At 36.7% G+C, this 10,400-nt stretch overlaps 1 protein-coding gene across 3 annotated transcripts in view; it reads left to right on the top strand.

Moving 5' to 3' along the window:
* The first annotated feature begins 562 nt into the window (after positions 1–562).
* LOC129924192 (uncharacterized) overlaps positions 563–10,400 on the top strand; it is a 41,385-nt gene continuing 31,547 nt past the window's right edge. The window contains exons 1-2 of one of the 3 annotated variants that reach the window (XR_008776179.1): positions 563–1,166; positions 1,397–2,058. The gene's annotated coding sequence lies outside the window, so the exon portion shown is untranslated. Of the gene's footprint in view, positions 1,167–1,396; positions 2,059–10,400 lie in introns of those variants that run through there. The other 2 variants (XM_056018003.1, XM_056018002.1) reach the window with 2 other exon arrangements.

Raw genomic sequence — 10,400 nt, 5'->3', positions numbered from 1 at the left:
ACACTCGTGGTTCGTGCTGATTCGATTGAGCCTCAGTATTATAAAGGATACACCAGGAAAGTGGAGTTAGCAGATGGCAGTGTGAAGGAAGTATTTAAAGTGTTCATTGGGACACCTTTTTACACTGGTCATTGTGAGGGAGTAGCCATGCCTAACATGAGACATGATATGCTAATTGGAAACTTAACAGGCTTGAAGGAATCCTCAAGACAAGAAATTAAATCATGGGAAAAGAAATATGAAAGACTAAAGCAATACAGTAAGGCTGAAACAGAAAATGACATAAGTAATATGGTAGTAACTAGGTCTAGGGACAAGCCAAAAGAAGAAATACAGGAGTCTATAGTTATAACTGAGGAAACAGTTAATTGCAAAGAGGACAATGAGAATGAAGAAGAAATAATAGAAGTTAAAATACAAAATCAAGAACAGGATGTAACACAAGCAGGACAACAGAAAGATGGAACTAAAGAAATGAAAACAGAAGAATTAAAAGGAATAAATAAATTGGCCCAAGAACAAAGACAGGATAACATAATTGGCAAAAATTTATGATAGCATTACTGACAGAAGAAATAATAATCCTATTGAGAAATTTGTCATAGAAGAAGAAATACTGTTAAGGAAAACAAAATAAATGGTAGAGAAATAAAACAATTAGTCTTACCACAAAAGTATTGGAAGGATGTCATGATTTTGTCACATGATAGCAATTTAAGTGAACATAGTGTCGTGCGCGCGTGAAGTTTTCTTTACATTTAATATTGGTGTTTTAGCGTATAGGAAGTAGTTTCTTTTAAGTGCGTTTTGTTGCATAGAATATTGTGTGTGTGTGTGTTTACGTCATCCTTAGTTCCCGCAAGAGAGAGAGAGAGAGCTTCTTTTGTGAGCTAGGTAGCTGGTTGTTTGTTTTCCCCTTGTAAGGGTACGTAAGTACATAGTTTTATTAAGTAGGCTGATCTTTCGGTACGGGTGTCGCTATTGAAAAGTTCTTTCTTGTAGCAGCATCGCTAGATCTAGGGTTTCTTTTCGTTTCAGGGTGTTAGGCTTTGGGCTATGGGAAAGTGTGTCGCCTTTCCGCCTTTGGAGTTTTGCAGTAACTCTTGTTGTTGAGGTGTAGGGAGTTGAGGTTACGTTGGGCGCCGAGATGGAGTGTGAGCGTGAAGGTGTGTTATGGAAACTTATTGGCGTTATATTAGACTAATTATTAATTCAATAATGACTTCAATGATATTGATGTATATGTAAATATGTTGATAACTTATAATTAATTATTATTAAATATTGTTCATATTGATAACTGTTGTTATTCACTAACTGTTCAGTTGACTAACTGTTATTCTATGTTCGTATTTTACATGCCATTATCTTTAGGTTCTTGTGTTACTCTGTTCAGGCTGGGGATACGGGACCATCATATCATACCCTACTTAAGCGACTAAACCCACCTGACACATAGGAGTGTATAGAGAAATGTTTTAGAAATATAGCAACACAAAGTGTTTTGGCCTAAAATGAAAGTAACTCTATCAAAATACATAAGATCATTTGATATGTGTCATAGAAGAGGACTTAAGGGTAAAGCTCCATTACAGTCAATGGATGAACCAAATAAACCATTTCAAAAGATAGCAATAGTTCGCTTATTATCATCTTTCTCAAAAAAAAAAAAAAGGAAAGATAGTTCACTTTTCCAGGTAGCTTCTACATTAACAGCCCAGTTTATAAACGTTGAAGGTCATGGTACCAATCCATCAGAGAAAATATAAGAGCCCTAAAGTAGGTAATGATACATTTTTAAACCCTTTTTTTTTTTTGGAAGGGATGATTTTCTCTACTTTGTGCTGACGTTTTGGCGGGCCGGATGGAAACACATCGCGGGCCGTATCTAGCCCGCTGGTCGTATTTTGGGCATCACTGATCTATATTATCATGACGATTTTATCATCCACATCATTATTGAAAATGCTTGAGTTTAAGAGGCTTGCGTCCATGTATAACTTTCGATCATGATAGTGACCTAAAGCTTAAAAGAATTCTCTCTCTCACACACACACACACACACAAGCACACAGGGGCGTAGCTAGGAATTTTCCATCATTTGGGGGGGGGGGCGGGAGCATGACCACTTTGGGGCCCCTCTGCATTTTGCGCAGTATTCAATATTTAATGTAAAAAAAAACAATCATTTGGGGGCCACCTCATGTGGTGGGGCCCGAGGGGATTTTGGCTACCAATGAAAGGGGCTCGAGGTTCAACACCAAATTCAAACAGAGTTGTTTTTACTGAGCGCCTACAGGCAGCACGGTAAAAGATTCTCCCAGATACCCCCTACCACTGGTCTGAGCATGAAGGTAGCGCTATATAAAAGCTATAATTATTATTATTATTATTTTTACAGGCGTAACTTCAAAAAATAAGATAATAACGTCCTACGCATTTTATTAGTCAATGAAGTCATGTTAAAAATCGTAAAATTTTAAAGTCGCTAAGTTGTTGGTTTTCTTGGCTGATTCAGGCAACCCATTCCATTATCTAATGGCACAAGGGAGGAAGGAGCACTTGTAAGAAATAGCCTCTATCTTTGTGTCTTTCTGGGTATTTCTTTAATTTTTTAAAAATTCATCACATGGAATGTAGACCAAGAATTTTGCCTACCTAATCTTTACCTCTCTATGCTAATTAGCGAATAACAAAATAGTGAATTACCCTACCATATTATAGATCTTTAACGCGGTTTATGTCATTATGCATAATTTTTTATTTCAACGCACAGACTTCTTAATTGTTGTAAGACACTTAGAACTCTCTGGCTCACGGAAGTTCGCGTCATGGCTCCTTCTGCCTGTCTGAAAAAGAATGTTCAGTCTGGGAAAGATTCCTTTTTTTAAAACCCTTCTGCTTCTTACAAAATACAGTCGTTACTTCAAAAAAGATGATTACGCCCTACGCGCTATGCATCTAATCATGCATCTTAGCCAATGACTTAAACAACCAAACGATTTAACTCTTTCCCTCCTTCATTATTTTCTACGTTCCAGTGGACTTATTCATTTCGCTCAAATGTGTTTCACTCCCCTGTTATGCTTAAACTTCAATAACTTTTTTTGTAAGTAGTCAGGAAATGTTATATTAGGAATATAGTTATTATAGTTATAGTTATAGTTATATATAGTTATATTATAGAAGAATGCATGCTCTTTTTTTATAACACAAATTAAAGTTTATAAAACCAAAAATTAATTTAATTTAATGAGTCAAATCAACGTTGGTATCGTCAGTTCGGAAAGAAAGAGTGAAATGTTTCAGTCTGTGCAATGCTTCTCAGCCTTAAAGTGGCGCTCGGGTGGAAACGGTCGTTAGAAAAGGAAATAAGGCGAATAGGGAAATAAAATAGATTAGGACTGAGTCCATTGCATTGGCGGGGATGGAAGAAAACCATAAGAAACATTTTATTACCCACACACCGTTCCTCATGTAACCTTTTTTTTATGAACAGCTGTTGAGGTACAGATAAGGAATATGGGGGGATCTCCGGTGTGCTCGGCCTTCATCCTTGCATCTAAACCCAAGCTTCTTGGGATAAGATATTAAGAACCATCGGTTATTTAAGTCATTGGTTAAGAGGCATGACTAGATGCATGGCGCGTAGGACGTAATCATCTTCGTTTTTGAAGTAACGTCTGTATTTTATAAGAAGAAAGCGGGTTTAAAAAAAATGACATCTCCTTGGATCTTTCCTAGACTGAACAGTTTGTTCAGACAGGCAGAAGGAGCCATTGAGGCGAAATTCCGTGTGCCAGCGAGTTCCAAGTGTCTTCGACTTAATTCTTACAATAATTAAGACGTAAAAATAAAAATTATGCATAATGACATAAACCGCGATAAAGATCTTTGCACTTAGAACAATATAGTACAGTAATTCATTATTATTTTTACACTGCCGTGTTTTGTGCATCCTTTTAATTGTGTAGACAAAATTATAAGAACTTACAAATAAAAACATTGAAAAAAAGCCCACAAAAGAGGCGAATTGGCCCATAAAAGAGGCACATAGAGCCCAAAAAAGAGGCAAAGAAAAGAGGTCTAAGGCCCAAGGATTTCTATGATGATAAAGCTAAAATTGAATAGCGCAAATTCTGAGGTTTCCTTTTAAAAAAAAAAAAGTAGACAAAATTCTTGATCTACATTCCATGCGATGGATTAAAAAAAAGCATCTTGATCTGACAACTTGTAAGGTCCATATTTACAATGATTATAAAATTACAGAACAGTGCAAATGATCTTGAACTATGCATGTACAACCTCTCGATAACTATGATCGACAGTGTTATATAGTCTGGACTAGGAGCCGATAACATGTTTCGCCACGGCCGCTGGTACCACAATTGAGATCCAAAGAAGTCCAAACATAGGTTCTTATTGAAAACAGGCGAAGTAGATGAAGGTTACAAAATAAAGTTGTTGCAGACGGCTGGGGCTGGCGGAAGGCAGGTTTCGAAACCATTAGAAGGCCTGTAGACATGCCACCTAATTTCAAGAACCCTCTAGACCAGTTACTAACCACTGCTCTGCTCCTTCCAGCACCCAGCTTCGTTACCCCCCCCCCCCCATGCACGAAACACATCAACCAAGATGTAAACACGTCCAACTACCGGATGTTTTTCTCGTGTAGCAGGCATGCGCGCGCACACTTAACTTTTGGTAGTTGTTTATATTAGTTGTTTCGTTGTTTCCTTAACAAAACATTGGAAAAAAAGTGATGTAGCGAAATGGTGTGTGTGTGTGTTTATATTTTATAAGCAGTCTAATGGGGTAGGAGCGAGATCATTCATTATTGAAGGTGTCAACACTGACCACTGACTGACGTCACTGCCTGTAGACAGTTTAGACCAGGTTTTTACGACATGTCAACGAGCTATTGGTCTAAACTGCCCAAAGATTTTTTTTAAACGTTAATCCCTTTTATATTTACAAGAAACCTCTCAAGGGTGCCAGCTAATGTCAGGTTTTAAATGCCTTAACGCTAATGTCAGAAGGTCATGTTATAAACAACAGCTTGAGGTCAGACGGTTAGGTTATGAACAACTTTCGAGGGCGCCAGTGCTAATGTCAGAAGGTCATGTTATAAACAACATCTTGAGGTCAGACGGTTAGGTTATGAACAACTTTCGAGGGCGCCACGTGCTAATGTCAGAAGGTCATGTTGTGAAAAACCTTTCGATTCAATAAAAAAAATCAGCGAATTTTTTGATCATTTAGTTTGAATAAATTTATTTTGCGGTTATTCCCTTTAGACAAGCATTGTTTTTAAAATGTATTTATCTTCTTATCTTATACAATACACACGTTACTTCAAAAAAGAAGATGATTACGTCCTACGCGTCATGCATTTAGTCATGCATATTAACCAATGACTTAAATTCTGCCAAGTCACTGGTTTTACAACCCATTCCATGCTCTAATAGCACTAGGGAAGAAGGAGTATTTGTACAAATTTGTCCTAGCTTATGTGACGAGGAATGTGCCTTGATCTTTGTGTCTTTCAGAGTATTTTATTAAATTTTGTTTTTGTATTTGAAGATTATGGTTCAGTGTCGTATGTATGATTGCTACTTTACTTTTGAGTCTTCTGTCCTGAAGGCGATCTCTAAATTTAGTGATTTTACTAAAGGTGTTACTCTGGTTAAGTGTGAATATTCGTTTATTATGAATCTCACTGCTTTATTTTTTTCTGTTTCGAATGTTTAAAATTAAATTTGAAACAGATTTGGGGCATATATTTCATTTTCTACAAATGGCGCAAGTCACGGACCGCCTTATTAAAAAGAAAATAAATAATTGAATTCATAGCACCGAGAAATTGCATCTTTATTACTATGGTCTGAAGTCTCCTTGAGCTGTATAGCACCGCATTACGGGCTGAATATGTCCCACAGGCCGAAGATTGTGCATCAGTGCACTCTAGCATTAGGTGCGTGCACAACATGACGACATGACATGCCACAAGCTAGCTCCACCGATTCGCTCCACCCAAACCACCTTGTACACACTAATTTATCTTTAACCAAACCGCAAAAAAATTATTAAGAGAATATAGTTCAGACATTTTTAATTGTCTATTAGTACAGCTCAAAAGGGAAATAACACGTTGTTTGCATTCGTTTTCTTGTGACACCATAGTCATAGGATTTGTCTTCCTTTCTTTGGCAGTGACATCGATTCCCAAATTACGTATTTGTAAAACAATTAAAAATGGTTTAGAGTAGGTACTAGATCTATAACACGAAATCTTGTTATATTGTAGGTTTGCTGGACCATAATATGTTGGTTCAAAATGTGTGCGACACTTGAATTAAGAGTTATTCTTTTCTACAAACCCGAGCAGACGACATAAAAGCAGAATTGTCGGGGTTACATTATTGAGTCTATAATTTCTGCATTTCAAAGAAAATTATAAAATAGAGTAAATGAAGTTTCCCTTTTAGACCATGCGATTTACAGGGTAGATGATGTTTAGGCCATCTGTTTATTTGGCCAACGGTTAACGAGCAAGGTGTCATGTGGCCGGGCAACGACCAACCGTCTTTAAATTTCCCCAACTAAAATCAGGTACCCATCAGAGTTGGGTGAAGTGAGGGGGGTCCTACAAAATTCGAAATTAAAAACCCAAATCTTCACCGAGATTTGAGCCCAGGATCTCCAGGTTCGGAAGCCCAGAGTTTAACCATTCAGACACCGTGGCCCCAAAGAAGATATTTAATAATATTAAAGTACACATTTTCAAACCTTGCAATCTATAAGACAGCTGATATAACGATCATCTGTTTCTATGTCGACGGTTAACGAGGGTGTCATGTGGCCAGCACAACGACCAACCGCATTTATGTTACCCCAACTAATATCAGTACTCATTTGAGCTGGGTGGGATCAGAGGGTACCCTGAAAATAATAAAATTCAAAATCCCAGTCATAAAACAAGGTTCAAAGCCATGTGCTTTATCCCTCAGCCGCAACAGTTGTAATATTACATTGTTCGAAATCAAATTAGCGTAAGCTGTAACGCCAGGGACCATTCTCGAAGTAGGATGGGCTCTTCAGGCAAATGCCCAACCTGTGGCAGTGGATGTGTATCTAGGATTAAAGCTTTTTAGTCACATTAGAAGTTGCAAAGGGAAATACTTATTTCCAGACGTAGAATGCCAGAGATCCTTGAATGATGTAAATAGAATATATACCACACCAGAGCTCCTCATTGTCACGGGTGCTGGAGTATAATTTTAGCTTCTTAAACCTTTCATTGTATGGTATGTTTAAGTGTGTGTTTTTCTGTCTTCTTTGTATAAGTGTACTTGAATGTTACCCTGCATGAAGTGTTCTTGTATAGAGTGTTCTTGTATGTTCTTAGTAAGGAGTGTTCTTGTATGTTATTTGTAAGTAGTGTTCTTGTATGTTATTAGTAAGGAGTGTTCGTGTATGTTCTTTGTAAGGAATGTTCTTGTATGTTTTTTGTAAGGAGTGTTCTTGTATGTTCTTTGTAAGGAGTGTTCTTGTATGTTATTTGTAAGGAGTGTTGTTGTATGTTATTTGTAAGGAGTGTTCATGTATGTTCTTTGTAAGGGGTGTTCTTGTATGTTCTTTGTAAGGAGTGTTCTTGTATAATATTTGTAAGGAGTGTTCTTGTATTTTATTTGTAAGGAGTGTTCTTGTATGTTATTTGTAAGGAGTGTTCTTGTGCGTTCTTTGCATGAAATGTTGTTGTTTGTTCTTTGTATGGAATATTCGTGTATGTTCTTTGTATAGAGTGCACTTGTATTTTCTTTGCATGGAATGTTCTTGTATGTTCTTTGTATAGAGTGCACTTGTATTTTCTTTGCATGGAATGTTCTTGTATATTCTTTGTATAGATTGCTCTTGTATGTTCTTTGTAAGGAGTGTTCTAGTATTTTCTTTGAAAGGAGAGTTCTTGTGTGTTCTTTTTATAGAGTGCACTTGTATGTTCTTTGCATGGAATGTTCTTGTATGCTCTTTGCAAGGAGAGTTCTTGTATATTCTTTGTATAGATTGCTCTTGTATGTTCTTTGTATGGAGTGTTCTAGTATGCTCTTTGTATGCAGTGTTCTTGTATGAAATTTAAAAAAAATGTTTATCATATCATTACACATTACAAAACAGAATCAATCCTAGTTTCCACCTTTATCTTAGACTTCATTTAAAAATTATAAAATCTTAGATTAAATCTTAGACTTAATCATAGTTTTAAAGAGTTCGAACACTGGACTATCGGGGTGACAGTCGGGAGTGCATCACAAGGCAGCGATACTTGTAACACTGGACGTAGTCTTAGTTTTAATCGTATACATATCAAAGTTTTAATCATAAGATTTAATCTTAATATTAGCATTAATCACAGCCTTATTCTTTATTTGCTGCTAAGAACTATAATAATTGAGCTCTGTTATGATGGGTAGATTAAATTTTCAATAATCTGAGGTATTAGTTGGATACCAAACCTCTACACGTATTTGATAGTAGAAATGGTCAATGTATAAAAACTTTGTTGTTTAGTCGATTATCTCTATAAAAACTTTTAAACAAACATCGTCCATAGCGAAATATTACTTGTATTCATCATCATCAGGTTGGCGTTTGCTGATGAGGTTGACGAAAGTATTGCTCGCGCCAGTGCTGCTTTTGGCAGACTTCAAGAACAAGTGTGGCAACGGAGAGAACTCAGCATATCCACAAAACTGACAGTCTACAGTGCTGTAGTTCTCCCCTCACTCCTATATGCATCATAGACCTGGACCCTATACTCCCGCCACACCAAAAAGCTAAACTCCTTCCACCTACGCTGTCTAAGGAGTACCCATAAGGTGCGTTTACTATAATAGGAAGCACTGCTTTTAAATTGAATTCATAACTCGGAGTTGGCAAATATACAAAAGAAAAAAACAAAAAAAGACATAAACCTCATGAAATGTTCGTTTCGCTTTTCGAGCCAGGTTGGTTTTGTTGTATCTCTGGGCCCCTGGCTCCACGATGGGTATGATGGAGACGATGAGGGCCATGACTCCACAGAAGATGAATGAATAGTTTCAGGACTGCATCTCTGATGGCTCCTGTGTGGGATACAAGAGAACATTATTAGGGGAGGAATAAAGGTGACATAAAATAATCAATTTATCATATTAATCATCATCATCTAACTCCATCTGAGTCAGGGCTTGAGAGGCTCAAATCCTCTCTTGCAAAAGCCCTGGACAGAAACCCTGCTGCTTTGCGTAGTGCATACATGTCACCGTAGGGGTCAAGAATTTTTGGTTTCCCAGACCTGTCGAGACGGAGATTATAACTTTGCATCTGTGCATACTAATCTACAAGTGAGGATGTTATGCGTTGGGTTATTTTCTCATGTTAGTTAGTGATTTATTTGTTAGTAAACTTAACTTTAAAAATTTCAACATAATCATTACAAATTTGAGTGTTTATTAAATTATAATGTATTCCATATAAAACCATTCATTAACGACAGTGGCGTAGCTAGCAATGTGCGTGTGGTGCTGGCCGCATGGGGCATCAAGTTATGAGGGGCATCAAGCTGAGCACAAACTTTGTCAGTAAAAACTACACATTTGTATAACACATTAAGAAACACAAACAAATGTTTGTATGTCTATGCTTTGTTTTTCTCCTCTTTTCTTTCTTCCATTACATGTAAGGTGTAGAACATGTTGAATCAAATTGATTACATTTGTTTAAAGCCCTGAAGGCAACGCACTTGTACACTTTCTTCTGTGGTACATGGTAAAAGGATACTACATTGTTCAATGCTCTGTATTTATATGAGGGACAAAGCTATGTTGGTACATTTTATACTAAATTGTTCAGTGCACTAGTTTTATCTAAATCTAGATTGCTTTAATATGTCTCTTGACTAAAGTTGACTGTTGTAGCTTACTTTCATTTCACTTTGATTCCGTTTAGTTTCAGTCATTTTGGAAAGAATTCACAGCTTTTTTTTTCATTGGACCATATTGTTAAAATCAACATATTGTTAAAATCAACATATTGTTAAAGAAATTATCATCAAATTTAAGCAATATCATGATGTGATATGAGTTTTTGTCGCTTTCCCAATCCTAGAATGAAAAAAAAAAAAATTTGACAATACTATGGACAAAAAAAATTTCATGTGGATAGAAAGAGACTTCAACGGTTGTCGCAGTTTCTTCAGAAGCCTTCAACTCAAGAAACAAGGTTCCGTTCAGCTCTAGAGTAAAAAAGAAAAGCATTCACTAGATGAACCTGTCTCGAATATCGCAATCTTGATTCGCATATTTCTGACAATTGTGGTACATGCTACATGCAAGAGAAATAGTTCTAAACTTTAGTTATGC

The sequence above is a fragment of the Biomphalaria glabrata genome, unplaced genomic scaffold, assembly GCF_947242115.1.
Source record: "Biomphalaria glabrata unplaced genomic scaffold, xgBioGlab47.1 scaffold_19, whole genome shotgun sequence".
Classification (NCBI taxonomy): Eukaryota; Metazoa; Mollusca; class Gastropoda; family Planorbidae; genus Biomphalaria; species Biomphalaria glabrata.
The sequence above is the reverse complement of the archived record's forward strand: the minus strand, read 5'-3'. Positions and strand labels throughout refer to the sequence as shown.